We start from the raw sequence: 17,172 nt of genomic DNA on the forward strand, positions 1-17,172 counted from the left end.
TGAGAAATGGGCAGAAGTTCATCCAGTTGTATTATCAGTGGGCTACAGAAAGGAGCAGTTGCTGACAGCACACACATTATCAGTAGGAAACCATTTGCAGTATGGAAAACTCAAGCCAAAATACAAAAACATTTTCATTGACCTGGATTGCATGAGGATGTAGTTGAGAAAACAAATGTCTCAGTGGGCTCAAGGGCAGAGTCAATTTGGCGAGTGGTAAGGAAAAAATATGATTACATTTCTGGTAGAATGTATACTGCCAATTGGTGGGGAGGATGTAGATGAACAAATCTGCAGGGAAATTACAGAGAGATGCTGATATTACACATTAGTTATAATGGAAGACCCAAATACAGACTGGGATAATTGTAGTGAAAGGGGCAAGGACAGGCAAGTGTCTTTGACTGTATTCAGCAGTTTCTGAGGGCACTGTGTGTCTAGTCCAAAAAGATAGGATGCACTGTTGAACCTTGTTCTTGGAAATGAGGTGAACCAAGTGGATCAAGAGTCAATGAGGGAACATTTAGGAGGCAGTGATCATTATATTACAATGTTCACCATAATGTTGCAGCGTGGCAATGGTCAATCCAGAGTAAGAAAAATCTATTGGTGAAGAGCCAATTTCAATGTGGCAAGAACAGAGCTGGGTCAGAAAGACTGAAATGAAAGGTTCCCGGGATAAACTGTAACTGAACAATAGAACAAGAATTGTTCAGATAGGAGATAATTCTGGTACAGTTGAGATAAATTCCCTCATAAGGGAGAAGTAAGACAAATAAAAGCTACCTGGATGACAGAGGAGATAAAAATTACAATAAACAAGACAAGTGAGCTTATTGCAGATGTCATGTAGAAAACACAACCGAGAGCCAAGAGGAATGGAAGATATTCAGAGGGGGAGGTTGAAAAGCAAATAAGAGAAGCAAATGGGAATTATGAACAAAGATTGGCATAAAAACAAATCCAAAAATCTTATATAGGTATATAAACAGGACAAGTGTGAGAGGAGGGGTAGGACCAATCAAAGACCAGAGAAGGGATTTACACATAGAGGCACGGGGCAGGGCTGATGTGTTAAATGTATATTTTGCATCAGTCTTTACAAAGAAGGAGATTCTGCTCAGATCATGGTGACAGAGGAGGAAACTCTATCACTAGAATGAATCAAAATGGACTGGGAAGCAGTGATGGAAAGCTTGCTGGTACACCACATTGACAAGGCACCAAGCTGGCTGAGATGCATCAAGGAAATTGAAAGAAGTGAGAGTGGAAATTGCAGAGGTACTTATTAGACTTTTTTTAGTTCCCCCTGGATTCAGGGGAGGTGCCAGGAGATTGGTGCATTGCAAACATCTCACCCTTCTTCAAAAATTTGCTGAGTGATAGGAAACAGAGAGTCAATGAATATTTTTAGGACTGGAGGAGGGTTTGTATTGGGAGATTTGCATTTACTGGGATATACTCATGATCTACGCCTTGTGCAAAGGGGATAATTTCAAAGTTTGTAGATGATATGAAATCTGGAAGCGATTGTAAAGTGAGAGAAGGACAGAACAGAACTTCAAATGGATATTGACCAGTTTGTAGAGTGGGTTGACAGGTGGCTGATGAAGTTCAATACAGAGAAGTGTGATGTGATACATTTTAGAAGAACACAGACTGACAATATAAAGCAGGGGTATAATTCTAAAGGGGGTGCGGCAGGCGCAGAGGTACATGTGCACAGCACACTGATGGTGGCAGAACAGCAGGAGAGAGCATTTGACAAAGCATTAAGTTTCCTGGGCTTTATTGATAGGGCCATAGAGTACCAGAGCAAGGAGATGATGCTGAATTGCTTGGAAAACAGACATGTCGGGGGAATGGGGGAAGATATGTCTGCAGAACTTTGATATTTATTAATTTTTGGCAAGTGGGTGTCACTGGCAAAGTCTGCATTTATCATACATCTATAGCTGCCCTTGAGAAGGTGGTGGGTAGCAGCCTCCTTGATCTTCTGTAGTCCATGTGCTGAAGCCCTGTTAAATAGGGGGCCTTCATGAGGGAGTTAGCTTTCTCCAATGTTACAAGAAAATTAAGTATCAATGCAATCTCACGCCTTAACTTTACAATTCATTCAATTTATTATTTGGATTATCATTATTTAGTATTATTTAACTAGAGAAAAACTGCAGAAAGCTGCAACACAAAGGGACTTGGGGTAACTTGAGCATGAAACACAGAAACCTGGCACACACAGGTAATCAGGAAGGCTAATGGAATGTTGGCCCATATTTCAAGGGGGTTTGTGTATAACGGTTGGGAAGTCTCACTGCAACTGTACAAGGTGGTAGCAAGACTGCATTCAGAGTACTGTGAGCTGTTTTGATCCCCTTATTTAAGAAAAGATATTGTTTTATCGGTGGCATTTCAGAGGAGGTTCAATAGAATGATCCCTGGAAGGGAGGGAGTGTCTTATGAGCAAAGTCTAACTGGAAAATAAACTAGTCATCAGTTAAAATCAATTCTTCTTGGGCAACAATAACAATTTCAAAAACACTTTTTAAAAAAAAATAGCAGAGGACTTTTCCCTCTATGCTGACGGTCATAAATAAAATAGCTTATCTGGCAATTTATCTTGTTGCCGTTTGTAGACTACAATGTCTGTAAATTCACTCCCTGTATTAAAAGACTGACTGTCAATCTCCTTTTTAATCATTTGCAGGATCTGTGTCAGTGGCTAGGCCATCATTTATTAGAGGGCAATAAAGTGTCAACCACACCAGCAGGCCAGGCAAGGATGACAGTTTCCTCCTCTAATGGATGAGAATGAACCAGATGAGTTTCTGCTGACAGCAGACTTGCAGTCATCATTTAAGACTGTCAATTTCAGACTTTTGCCAAATTCAAATTCCACCATGGAATCCTGCCATGGCAGGATTTGAACCCAGGCCCCCAGAACATTACCAGGTCTCTGGAGCCATCACCTCCCATTAAAGAGCAAAAGATCAAACATAATAGATTGGCTGTGAAGTGTTTTGGGGAGCTTCCCCAGTCTTAAAAGGGGCTGCTTAAATCCAAATTATTTCCTCATTTAATTTTAGATTCCATCAAAGGTTATATATAAAGCTGAGTGAAATCATTGAATCGTATAGTACAGAAGAGGCCCTTCAGTCCATCAGGCCTGTATTACCAAAGCTGGCGGCATGGTGGCTCAGTGATTAGCACTGCAGCCTCACAGCACCTGGGACCCGGGTTCAATTCCAGCCTCGGGCGACTGTCTGTGTGGAGTTTGCACATTCTCGCCGTGTCTGCGTGGGATTCCTCCGGATGCTCCAGTTTCCTCCCGCAGTCCAAAAATGTGCAGGCTAGGTAGATTGGCCAGGCTAAATTGCTCATAGAGTTCAGGGTGTATGGGTTGTAGGGGGATGGGTCTGGGTGGGATGCTTCAAGGGGTGGGGTGGACTTGTTGGGCCGAAGGGCCTGTTTCCACACTGTAGGGAATCTAATCTAAATCGACACTAAATAACTCACTGTATTTCCAAAGCAAGTCAGCAGACTAATGTTAACAACATTACGTCAAGTTCCTCAAAAGACCTGTTCAGCTAAAAATGTTTTCCTTCTATAAATCAAAGCTGCAGCCCATGTGATATACCTGCTGTTAGGAAGGGAGTTCCAGGATTTTGGCCCAGTGGCAGCGAAGGAAAAATACAGATCTAAACCAGGAAGGTGCATGACTTGGAGAAGAACTCACCAGACCTGATGTTTCCATGCATCTGCTGCCCTTGTCCTTCTAGGTAGCAGAATCTATGCGCTAATGATGAGGAGAATGAATGTTGAATTATTGTGGGTGAGATGCCAATCAAGTCAGTTCAGGATGGTGTCAAGTTTCTTGAGTATTGTTGGAGTTACATTCTATCAGGCAAATGGGGAGCATTCCATCACACAAGAAACTCATAAACTACTTTTGCAAAATGCAGTCAAATAATAGTAACTGTTTACCGGATTTAGTAACATTTCAAACATTAATTGTGTTACTTTCTTGTGAACATGGAAACATGGCTGGAGGTTAATATTGCTCTGTTTGACAGCTTACAGAATGTACTTAGCCGAGAGAAACCATGAGGTTCATAGAACATAGAGCATAGAACATAGAACAGTACAGCACAGAACAGGCCCTTCAGCCCACAATGTTGTGCCGACCCTTGATCCTCATGTATGCACCCTCAAATTTCTGTGACCATATACATGCCCAGCAGTCTCTTAAATGACCCCAATGACCTTGCTTCCACAACTGCTGCTGGCAACGCATTCCATACTCTCACAACTCTCTGCGTAAAGAACCTGCCTCTGACATCCCCTCTATACTTTCCACCAACCAGCTTCCTGTGTATTGGTCTCAGTGCTGCCACTTGTTACCCAGGAAAGATAAGATGAGCAATCATCTGGAACAAAAAGGAAAAGAGCTCGTAGCAAAAACAAAATGCCTGGGATTTAATGCACTGGTGAAAGCTGAAAATCAATCATTGTCTCATTGCAGTGTAAAGTCTCAGGAGGTTAACTTGACAATAAAAAGAGAGAAGTGTAAGCAAACAGATCTTTAAACTGTTGAGTTTTGATGTGATTAATTTGAACATACCAATATCAATTGAATGATGACCTGTTGCTGCACCTGAAGGCCCTCGTGTTTTGCTATTGTAAGTTTGTTATTGTAAAGAAATACATTTATCATTTTGATGTTTAGTATCGAATTTTTTTTTTGAATGTTTGCAAGATTGGAAATAATAAAGCATTTGAGAAGGTAGCGAAGATAACAAAGTGTGGAGCTGGATGAACACAGCAGGCCAAGCAGCATCTCAGGAGTACAAAAGCTGACGTTTCGGGCCTAGACCCTTCATCAGAGAGGGGGATGGGGTGAGGGTTCTGGAATAAATAGGGAGAGAGGGGGAGGCGGACCGAAGATGGAGAGAAAAGAAGATAGGTGGAGAGGAGAGTATAGGTGGGGAGGTAGGGAGGGGATAGGTCAGTCCAGGGAAGACGGACAGGTCAAGGAGGTGGGATGAGGTTAGTAGGTAGGAAATGGAGGTGCGGCTTGGGGTGGGAGGAAGGGATGGGTGAGAGGAAGAACAGGTTAGGGAAGCAGAGACAGGCTGGGCTGGTTTTGGGATGCAGTGGGGGGAGGGGAGAAACAACGAAACAAAGAAACAAAGAAACCTACAGCACAGGAACAGGCCCTTCGGCCCTCCAAGCCTGCGCCGATCGAGATCCTCTGTCTAACCTGTCATCTATTTTCTAAAGGTCTGTGTCCATTTGCTCCCTGCCCATCCATGTACCTGTCCAAATATATCTTAAAAGACGCTATCGTGTCTGCGTCTACCACCTCCGCTGGCAACGCGTTCCAGGCACCCACTACCCTCTGCGTAAAGAACTTTCCACGCATATCTCCCTTAAACTTTCCTCCTCTCACCTTGAAATCATGACCCCTAGTAATTGAGTCCCCCACTCTGGGGAAAAAGCTTCTTGCTATCCACCCTGTCTATACCCCTCAGGATTTTGTTGACCTCAATCAGGTCCCCCCTCAATCTCCGTCTTTCTAATGAAAATAATCCTAATCTATTCAACCTCTCTTCATAGCTAGCACCCTCCATACCAGGCAACATCCTGGTGAACCTCCTCTGCACCCTCTCCAAAGCATCCACATCCTTTTGGTAATGTGGCGACCAGAACTGTACACAGTACTCCAAATGTGGCTGAACCAAAGTCCTATACAACTGTTACATGACCTGCCAACTCTTGTACTCAATACCCCGCCCAGTGAAGGAAAGCATGCCGTATGCCTTCTTGACCACCCTATTGATCTACATTGTCACTTTCAGGGAACAATGGTCCTGAACACCCAGATCTCTCTGTTCATCAATTTTCCCCAGGACTTTTCCATTTCCTGTATAGTTCGCCCTTGAATTTGATCTTCCAAAATGCATCACCTCACATTTGCCCGGATTGAACTCCATCTGCCACTTATCTGCCCAACTCTCCAGTCTATCTATATTCTGCTGTAATTTCTGACAGTCCCCTTCACTATCAGCTACTCCACCAATCTTAGTGTCATTCAGCAAACTTGCTGATCAGACCATCTACACCTTCCTCCAGATCATTTACATATATCACAAACAACAGCGGTCCCAGCACAGATCCCTGTGGAACACCACTGGCTAGGGGTCTCCAATTTGATAAACTCCCTTCTACTACTACCCTCTGTCTCCTGTTGCCCAGCCAGTATTTTTATCCATCTAGCTAGCACACCCTGGACCCCATGTGACTTCACTTTCTCCATCAGCCTGCCATGGGGAACCTTATCAAATGCCTTACTGAAGTCCTACTGACGATTTTGAAGCTTGTGAAGTCCACGTTGATACCATTGGGCTGCAGGGTTCCCAAGCGGAATATGAGTTGCTGTTCCTGCAACCTACGGGTGGCATCATTGTGGCACTGCAGGAGGCCCATGATGGACATGTCGTCCGGGGAATGGGAGGGGGAGTTGAAATGGTTGGCGACTGGGAGGTGCAGTAGTTTGTTGCGAACCGAGCGGAGGTGTTCTACAAAGCGGTCCCCAAGCCTCTGCTTGGTTTCCCTAATGTAGAGGAAGCCACACCAGGTGCAATGGATACAATATACCACATTGGCAGATGTGCAGGTGAACATCTGCTTAATTTGGATAGTCATCTTGGGGCCTGGGATAGGGGTGAGGGAGGTGGTGTGGGGGCAAGTGTAGCACCTCCTGCGGTTGCAGGGGAAGGTGCCGGGTGTGGTGGGGTTGGTGGGGAGCGTGGTGCGAACAAGGGAGTCACGGAGAAAGTGGTCTGTCTGGAAGGCAGACAAGGATGGGGATGGAAAAATAGCCTGGGTGGTGGGATTGGATTGTAGATGGCAGAAGTGTCAGAGGATGATACGTTGTATCTGGAGGTTGGTGGAGTGGTGTGTGAGAACGAGGGGGATCCTCTGGGGGCAGTTGTGGCGGGGGCGGGGTGTGAGGGATGTGTTGCGGGAAATGCAGGAGACGCGGTCAAGGGCGTTCTCGATCACTGCATGACTCCCTTGTCTGCTCCACGCTCCCCTCCAACCCCACCACACCCGGCACCTTCCCCTGCAACTGCAGGAAGTGCTACACTTGCCCCCACACCACCTCCCTCACCCCTATGCCAGGCCCCAAGATGACCTTCCACATCAAGCAGATGTTCACCTGCGCATCTGCCAATGTGGTATATTGTATCCATTGTACCCGGTGTGGCTTCCTCTACCTTGGGGAAACCAAGCGGCGGCTTGGGGACCGCTTTGCAGAACACCTCCCCTCGGTTCGCAACAAACTACTGCACCTCCCAGTCGCGAACCATTTCCACTCCCCCTCCCATTCTTTAGATGACATGTCCATCATGGGCCTCCTGCACTGCCACAATGATGCCACCCGAAGGTTGCAGGGACAGCAACTCATATTCCACTTGGGAACCCTGCAGCCCAATGGTATCAATGTGGACTTCACAAGCTTCAAAATCTCCCCCTCCCCCACTGCATCCCCAAACCAGCCGAGTTCTTCCCCTCTCCCCACCGCATCACAAAACCAGCCCAGCCTGTCTCTGCTTCCCTAACCTGTCCTTCCTCTCACCCATCCCTTCCTCCCACCTCAAGCCGCACCTCCATTTCCTACCTACCACCTCATCTCGCCTCCTTGACCTGTCCATCTTCCCTACTGACCAATCCCCTCCCTACCTCCTCACCTATACTCTCCTCTCTACCTATTTTGTTTTCTCTCCATCTTTGATCCGCCTCCCCCTCTCTCCCTATTTATTCCAGTTCCCTCTCCCCATCCCCCTCTCTGATGAAGGGTCTCGGCCTGAAACGTCAGTTTTTGTTCTCCTGAGATGCTGCTTGGCCTGCTGTGTTTATCCAGCTCCACACTTTGTTATCTTGGATTCTCCAGCATCTGCAGTTCCCATATCACTGAGAAAGTAGCGATGCTAGTTTCTTAAAAGCACGAGTTACAGGTAGACATAGGGTGTAGGAGGCGTTTGGTACGGTCTCCTGTATTGGTCAATGCATAGACCCGAGGAGTTGGAGGTGTTGCTGTGGCTGCAGAGGATATTAATTCGGCTACTTTAGGAATACTGTGTTCAGTTCTGGTCTTCCTGCTATAGGAAAGATGTTGTAAAACTTGAAAGGATTCAGAAAAGATTTACAAGGATGTTGCCAGGGTTGGAGGGTTTGAGCTACAGGAAGGGGCTGAATAAGTTTCCATGAAGTGACAGAGGCTGAGGGGGAGGGTGACTGTTTAGAGGTTTATAAAATCTTGAGGGTCATGGATAGGGTGAATAGTCAAAGCCTTTTCCAAAGGGGAGGGGAATCTAAAACTCAAGAATATAGGTTCGAGGTGAGAGGGGTAGATTTAAAAGGGCCCAAGGGGGCAAATTTTTCACACAGAAGGTGGTGTGTGTATAGAATGAGCTGCCAGAGGAAGTGGAGGAGGCTGGTACAATTACAGCATTTAAAAGGCATCTGAATAGGAAGGGTTGAGAAGGACACAAGTCAAAGGCTGGCAAGTAGGACTAAATTAATTTAGGATATCAGGTTGGCATGGATGAGTTGGACCAAAAGGTCCGTTTCCCTGTTGTATATCTCTATATAACTCCATGACTCTAAGTGAATGTGAGCTGAGTTCCCCTAAAACCTGAATGTCATAAGTGTGATATCAAGATTTTGATTTGATTTGATTTATTATTGTCACATGTACCGAGATACAGTGAAAAGTATTGTTTAACATATTAACCGGACATATCACACCTTATACAAATACATCAGGGTAACAGAGCAGAAAGCAGAATAGAGTGTTACAGCTACAGAGAAGATGCAGAGAGTGATCAACTCTAATACAGAAGAGGTCTTTTCAAAAATCTGGTAACATCTGGGAAGAAGCTGTGCTTGAATCTGTTGGTATGTATTTTTGAACTTTTGTGTCTTCTGCCCAATGGGAGAGGGTGGAAGAGACGAGACATTTATTCTGTGGTGTTTGTTGATATTAACTAGGCTGTTATGGAATGGTCCCAGTGCCAACACTGTTGGATTCAATGGATTTTACAGGGCAGAAGAAATGTGAAAAATGCAAATTTCAATGCTTTGCATGTGTGGGAAAGAGAGTAGGGAATGTCTGGATTTCTCTGCCACAGACAGTTATGGAGGCTAGATCATTGAAAGCATTTAAAGAGGAGGTGGATAGATGTAGAAATATTGAGGAGTTGATGGCTATGATGAAGCGGTGTGAAAGACGAGATGAGGCCTAAGGTAGATTAGCTGTAGGGGGACAGGTTTGCGAGGCTGAATAGCCTACTCCAGCTATTTGTTATGTTTTTATGTAATGTCCTGCCCTTTCTCCTCACCCTCTAACATTTGTATTTTTCAGACTTTTATCTAATTCCCTTTCAAAAGCCTTTCAGCTCCTACCTCTGTTTCTGGTAGAGTGTTCCACATTCTAATGACAGTTTTCGCAACAACACAAAAGGAATCGTCTAACCTATTTCTACTATTTTGGTGGTGATACTTGGTCTATATTGTCCAGTGACCACACACTCATTACCCCTGGAAATTCCCTCTTTTCCCTCAGCTAAAGCCTCCCTCATGATTGTGACAATCTCCAAAAGATCTCCTGTGACCTTTCCTTGTTCCAAAAAGAAACAGGGTCTCCCACCATTATTAAAAAAACTTTGTCCTTTTCTATCACATTCGCGAATCTCTGCATTCTGGCTACTAATACCTTGCAAACGTAACACATAGAAAACCGGATACAGAACTGCGACCTACTCTTTCCCTAATTTCAGTCTGCTACGTGAACATTTGCTTCTACGAGCAATACAGGGTGAAAACTACCAGTTGCTGTGATGTCCCCACAGTTGATTAGCCTCTTTAACTTCACCGACCGGTTTTACAAATGAAGCTGGATTACTCGGACACCTCGAGGGCTACCTGCAAATCCTACTCAGCAGAAGTTTGTACCTTGAAGGGAATGATAAGAAATCAAACAAGACCAGTCAGATTTTTTAACCACTCCCTATTCATGTAAAGTTTGTAAAATACACATTCAAAGGTATAAATCTTGGAGACATTTTCCTCTGTCCTTCTTCTTTAAAATGCCATACCTCTGCAGAGATAGTAACCAAGTGACATACTCCAAAGTCTGAGTCCATAAGACCATAAGACATAGGAGTGGAAGTAAGGCCATTTGGCCCATCAAGTCCACTCCGCCATTTAAATCATGGCTGATGGGCATTTCAACTCCACTTCCCTGCACTCTCCCCGTAGCCCTTGATTCCTTTTGAGATCAAGAATTTGTTGATCTCTGCCTTGAAGGCATCCAACGTCCCGGCCTCCACTGCACTCTGCGGCAATGAATTCCACAAGCCCACCACTCTCTGGCTGAAGAAATGTCGTCTCATTTCAGTTTTAAATTTACCCCCTCTAATTTTAAGGCTGTGCCCATGGGCCCTAGTCTCCCCGCCTAACGGAAACAACTTCCTAGCGTCCACCCCTTCTAAACCATACATTATCTTGTAAGTTTCTATTAGATCTCCCCTCAACCTTCTAAACTCTAATGAGTACAATCCCAGGATCCTTAGCCGTTCATCATACATTCAGTCCTGTTCTTAGCTGGAGAGTGTGCGAAGAGTGACCTTATTTCATTTGTTCTTTGTTGCAGCAAAATGCTGATCCCAAGGATAAAGTGGCAATTACGGTAGTTTAGTTAAGACAGCGCCTTTCAAAGCGGCAAGTTTCCTTTCACTGGATCAAAGACGAGATGCTGATACCAAAAATGGACAAAACCTGAAGCTTCACAGAGAAAGAACATGTGCTCAGTTCATTTCGTACTGGAATGCTTAATCTAAGTACTAGTTAATACAGGAGTGGGATAAATGCATCAAGTTCAGAGCTCAGATTAACTGATTTAACTCCTTTCTTGCAAACAGCCACTTAGTGACAAAGAATTGCAGCATCATAGAATCCCTCCAGCATGAAAGCAGGCCATTTGGCCCATTGAGTGCACAGCAACCCTCCAAAGAGCATCCCACCAAGACTCAACCCATCCCAAGGATCCAACATGTGTCATTGGGAGTCCACCAAGCCTGCATATCCCTAGAACACTACGGGAATTTAACATGGCCAATTCAGCTGACCTGAGATAACAAGGTGTGGAGCTGGATGAACACAGCAGGCCAAGCAGCATCAGAGGAGCAGGGAGACTGACGTTTTGGGCCTAGGCCCTTTTTTTTTCTTTTGAAGGAGGGTCCAGACCTGAAACATCAGTCTTCCTGCTCCTTTGATGCTGCTTGGCCTGCTGTGCTCATCCAGCTCTACACCTTGTTATCTCAGATTCTCCAGCATCTGCAGTTCCTATTATCACCTGACCTACACATCTTTAGACCACAGGAGGAAATCAAAGCACCCAGACACGGGGAAAACATGCAAACTCTACACAGGCAGTCACCTAAGGGTCGAATTGAACCCAGATCCCTGGCAATAGTGAGGCAATAGTGCTAGCCACTGAGCCACCATGCCACCCAGAATTAAGCAGGAATCACTTGCACTGATTTCCCATCAGTTGCTAGCTTCCGATTAGAGAGCTTGAAAAATTGTGAGCAATTTGATCAGGCAATTTCATGGTGTTTAAATGCAACTGAAAATGGCAATTGGTTGTTGGGACAATGGACAAATCAGGAATATTTGAACATATCAAGACTGTTAAAGTTGATGGCACGTAACATACTGTAAGATACAAGCTTTTTTACGAGGCATGTTTACTGCTCCAAATGGTTAGTTATAGATTTTTCAGTTTCACGGCAATTGCACTTTGTGAAACATATCCATCTTTGGTAGTATTTTGGTGGTGTGATATTAACTATTTATATTCACCCTGTTCAAAGATGCTATTACACAACTCTGGAGCTGGTAGGATTTGAATGCAGGCCTCCTGGCCCAGAGGTAGGGACACTGCCGCTGGCCCCATGAAAACAATGCAATTGTTGTAGAGTAAGGTGAATGAGACCTCCACACTGAGCATGTGCAGAAGGAGCTACAGTCTTTTGAAATCAGATCATATGGGACTGGAACCTGGGACTGTCGGCCCCAAGCAAGATATCCTCCCCTAAAAACGTCTGTATGTGGTTCTGTTGAATAAAACCTGTTATTGTTCCCTCAAAAGACTGGAGGTTGCACATTACTGTAATCCGGGATTATAATTTATCTTCAGGAAGAGAATACCTTACAGAGCCTTATTATTGGGACAATCAGTTGTACCCTCACAGTAATACCCTCCTGTTGTAGAATCCAATCTCACGTGTCATTTTTGGATTTTCAAGGCTTTTTAATGTAAGACAGAAATAAAGTGCAGTATTCTGAAAAACGTCACTAAACAACAAATTGCAATTTTCGTACAATTATCGTCACCCAATGAATGGAAACAGAAGTGTTTTTGATAATATTTACTGCCACCTTATAAAACCTACTTAACGTTAAAACAGAGATAATGGGAACTGCAGATGCTGGAGAATCCAAGATAATAAAATGTGAGGCTGGATGAACACAGCAGGCCAAGCAGCATCCCAGGAGCACCCCAGGTGCTTGCTGGTGAAGGGTCCAGGCCCGAAACGTCAGCTTTTGTGCTCCTGGGATGCTGCTTGGCCTGCTGTGTTCATCCAGCCTCACATTTTATTAACGTTAAAACAACTTTGTTTTTGTTTCTTTCCTAGCCTACTTGCCTTGTAAAAATAATATAATCTTCCTGCTTCAGTGGTAGTTACCTATGTGTTTATTTCTTGATTTTTTTTGTCCTTTGACACAATGACACTCATTCACCTATATATACTGCTGAAATTTACTAAAGATCCTCAGACATTACCTTCCAAACCCACAACCACTTCCATCTAGAAGGAACAGGGCAGCAGATATATGGGAACACCACCACGTTCAAGTTCCTCTCCAAGCCACTCACCATCCCGACTTGTGATGCCTGCATCCCACAAATGAATAGAAGAAAAAACATTAAATTATTGGAGAATTCTCCTGTCATCGTTCACTGTGTGTCAGAAGTAATACTCTTGTGGAGGGAGGACATTGCCATGGGGCCTGGGGGTGAGGAGACAGACACAAATGTAGGAGAGGACGATAATTTACAAACAGCTAATCAGAGACCCATAGAGGTCTACAGCTCAGAGAAAGGCCTTTTGGCCCATTGAACCTGTGACAGTCAAAAACAACCACTTATCTATTCTAATCCTATTTTCTTTCATGAATTGCTAGTCTTGTTGTCAATCATTAAACAAAACTTGTCGGTGGGCTGTGTTATGGACCAGACTAAAACGCCTCAATCATCTCACCAAGATAGCCTAGGTAGACTTGGCGATCACTTCACAGAACATTTATGTTCTGCTCGCAAAAAAGGCCTAGAACTACCTGTTGCCTGCCACTTCAACACACCAGCCTGCTCCCTGGCCAGCATCTCTGTCTCTGGCTTGCTGAAGTGTTCCAGTGCAGCCCAGCACTAGCTGGAGGAACAACACTTCATTTTCCGCTTGGGAACCCCACAGCCCTCCGGACTCAACATTGAGCTCAATAATTTTAGGGCCTAAACTCTCCCATTTCCCAAGCCCCCACCCCATACACCAGGCCTTGTTACCACAAAGCCTGCCATTACACACCCCCTGTTGTTAGTCACTAACAGTCCCCATTAGCAACTACTCACCCTCCCAGCCTGTTTGTTACCAACTCCTTTGTCTGTCCAACTGTCTCTCTCTCTTTGGGCTCTATCCTATAGTTTACTCCCTACACCACCCACCTCCCTATTTTCTGCATATAAACTGACGTTTTCCCAGTCACCATCAGTCCTGAGGAAGAGTTGCCTGACCCGAAATGTTAACTCTTGTTTTCTCCTTCACAGATGTTGCCAGACCCACTGAGCTTTTCCAGCAACTTTGGTTTTCAATGAGATAGCATAGACCCTATTTTCTTTTAATCTAATTTTAAGGCGCAGAATTCCACGAATAGGCTTTAAGCAAAACATTCTTTATTCTTACACCACTGTTAGGATACAAACATAAATGTGAATTGGCATAACTTTAACTCTGTCGAAATACTCAACAAAATAATATGTTTTAACTACTGTTCATCAACTATTCCAATATAGTAGCATCCCATAAACACTCTGCTGGCAAAGGCAAATTCAGCCAAACAGATTTCCCTGACTTGTTATTTCCTCCAGTTCAGAAGAAGGAACACTGACAGAATGAATCCAGCAGCAGAGAGGGAACTCGAGCCTTTGCAGCAGCAGAGAGGGAACCGTATCTTGCAGCTTCAACTCCAAAAGCCCAACTTCAACAACTGAAAGCTAAACTAAAACCATGGGTCTGTGTGAGCCTGACTCCACCCACTCATGTTTTTTTAGTCTAATTTCATTAAAACAGAACCCAAAGCTATTTACTATGCTTTCCATGGAGCAGACATCTTGACAGTAGGTTTATAACAATCCCCTATAAGAGAACCATGGCAGGCAAATCCCTCTGAAAGACACATATCATTACAGCTACAAGTTTAACTGTTCCAAGATATGATATTATTTGTTAGATCCAGGAGGAAGACAGCATGAGTCTGAATTCTGGGCATTTACTCTAAAGAACGCGAATGAAGAATAAGGCTAATACATGCTAGGTACTGACCTGTGCAACAAACTGAATGTTTTATATCAAGTGTCAATCAAAGTGCAAAAACTCAAATGTAAGAACATATGAATTAGGAGCAGGAGCAGGCCACTCAGCCCCTCAAATCTGCTCCACCATTTAATACAATCATGGCTCATCTCGTCTTGGCCTCAACGCCACTTTCCTGTCTGGTCTCCAGAACCCTTTAACCCTCTGTTCATTAAAAATATGTTTATCACCTCCTGAAATTTATTCAATGTTGTGGCATCCACTGCACACCCGGACAGTTAATTCAACAGATTTACAACCCTCTGAAAGCAGTAATTTCTCCTCATCTCTGTTTTAAATCTGCCATCCCTTATTTTAAATTTATGACCTCTCATTCTCAATGGATTTGATTTGATTTGATTTATTGCTGGACTATAATACTGTTATTATTGATATATTACTGTACTATATTTACTACTGTACTACTTTAGTATCGAGGTACAGTGAAAAGTGTTGTTATATGTGCTTTACAGGCACATCATGTTATACAAGTGCATCAGGGTAACACAGTGCAGGATACAGTGTTACAGCTGCTAAGAAAGTGCAGAGAGAGATCAAAATTAACATTGAAGAGGTCCATTCAAAAGTTTGATAACAGCTGGGAAGAAACTGGGACTGAATTTGTTTGTATGTGTTTACAAACGTTTATGTCTTCTGCCAGATGGAAGAGGGTGGAAGAGAGTATAACTGGGGTGGGAGGGGTCTTTGGTTCTGTTGGTTGCTTTCCCGAGGCAGACAGACGCATAGATGGAGTGAATGGATGGAAAGCTGGTTTTATCCTGATGGATTGGGCTGTGTACCGAACTCTCTATGGTTTCTTTTGGTCTTGGGAAGAGTGGTCGCCATATCATGCTGTGATGCATCTTGATAGAGTGCTTTACATGGTACAGCTGTAAGAATTTCCAAAAGTCATTACAGACGCACTAAATTTCCTTAGCCTCCTCAGGAACCACAGTTGTTGCTGTGCTTTCTTGATCGTAGCATTAACGCAGGTGGGCCAGGGCAGATTATTGGTGATCTTGGAGATGGTGAGACTTGACGGTCTCGAACATCTCCACCTCAGCTCCATTGACACAGACAGGGCTGTGTCCTTCACCCTGTTTCCTAAAGTCAACGACCAGCTCCTTTGTTTTGCTGACATTGATGGAAAGATTTTTATCTTTACACCATGCTGTTAAGCACCCTATCTCTTTCCCGTGGAAACATCCTCTCTGTGTCCAATTTGTCAATCCCCTTTAGCATCTTATAGCCCTCAATTAGATCTCCTCCCATTCCTCTAAACTCGAGAGAGCCTAGACCTAAACTGCTCAATCTCTCTTCATAAGACAAACCCCTTAACTCTGGAATCAATCTAATGAGCCTCCTCTGAACTGCCCCCAATATAACTATATCCCTTCCCCTGGTGTCAGTTGGAAACATGATGGAAGAAATTTCAAACACAGAAAAAATATATTAGATGGTGAAGTTAAAAATATTTGTCAGGAATTGTGTAATTTTCTAATGTATTTTTATATTAGAAATCTTATTTTGAGCAGTGTGTTGATCGGGTGACTAAGGCGATGTGAAAACTGATGAAAGAATTTCAAGCCCTATTTTGAGTAAAATTCTATTTTTTTCTCCAAACCATCCAGGCTGCTGTTTTATTTTTATTCGTTCAAAGGGCTGTGCGTGTTGCTAGTTGAGCCAGCATTTATTACCCATTTCTTGTTGCCCCTCTGGATTTGTAGCAATAAACATGCTCTCCGAATCTAATAACTTCATATTGAGGGTCTATCCATCACTGAATGAAAGCTCATTAAAATAAAAGCAAATTATAATGCTTGCTGGAAAAGTGAAACACAAGAATGCTGGAGAAACTCAGCAGGTCTGGCAGCAACAGTGCGGAGGCAGTAACAGAGTTAGCTTTTTGAGTCTGGTAGGACTCTTCTTCAGAACTGAAAGGACTTCAGGAATGAACATTCCTGCCCTGATGGTATGGAAATAACTCAGACATGGGGTTAAGAAATGCCGTGCTCATCAATAGCTCAAAATATACACCACGTGTGCTTCAACAGTTCAAGTACGGCCCCTTTTGTGGCACAGTGGTAGTGTCCCTAACCCTGAGCTGTGAGACCTGTATTCAAGTCCCACCTGCTCCAGAGGTGTGTAATAACATCTCTGAACAGGTTGGTGGGAAAATAGGCTAATAATAATTTTAAAAAGGCAGATCACTATTGCTCTCTCAAGAGGACATTAGAAATTGGCAATAAATGCTGGCCCAGCTAGTGGCAGGCACATCACCTGGATGCATTAAAAAAATAGAAAACATTCCTGCAATAAAGGCAAAATACTGCGGATTCTGGAAATAGAGTAACTCGGTGGAGCATCTGTGGAGAGAGACACAGAGTTACAGTTTCAAGAACAAAATGACTCTTCT

General features: G+C 43.9%; 1 protein-coding gene across 3 annotated transcripts in view; it reads left to right on the forward strand.

Annotated features, from left to right (window-relative positions):
* mpv17l (MPV17 mitochondrial membrane protein like) overlaps positions 1-17,172 on the forward strand; it is a 145,285-nt gene that overhangs the window by 14,902 nt on the left and 113,211 nt on the right. The window contains exon 5 of one of the 3 annotated variants that reach the window (XM_048552570.2): positions 14,273-14,456. The exons of 1 other annotated variant lie outside the window; for it this stretch is intronic. The gene's annotated coding sequence lies outside the window, so the exon portion shown is untranslated. Of the gene's footprint in view, positions 1-10,717; positions 11,184-14,272; positions 14,457-17,172 lie in introns of those variants that run through there. One more of the 3 variants, XM_048552569.2, reaches the window with a different exon arrangement.

This window comes from Stegostoma tigrinum, chromosome 23 (assembly GCF_030684315.1).
Source record: "Stegostoma tigrinum isolate sSteTig4 chromosome 23, sSteTig4.hap1, whole genome shotgun sequence".
Classification (NCBI taxonomy): Eukaryota; Metazoa; Chordata; class Chondrichthyes; order Orectolobiformes; family Stegostomatidae; genus Stegostoma; species Stegostoma tigrinum.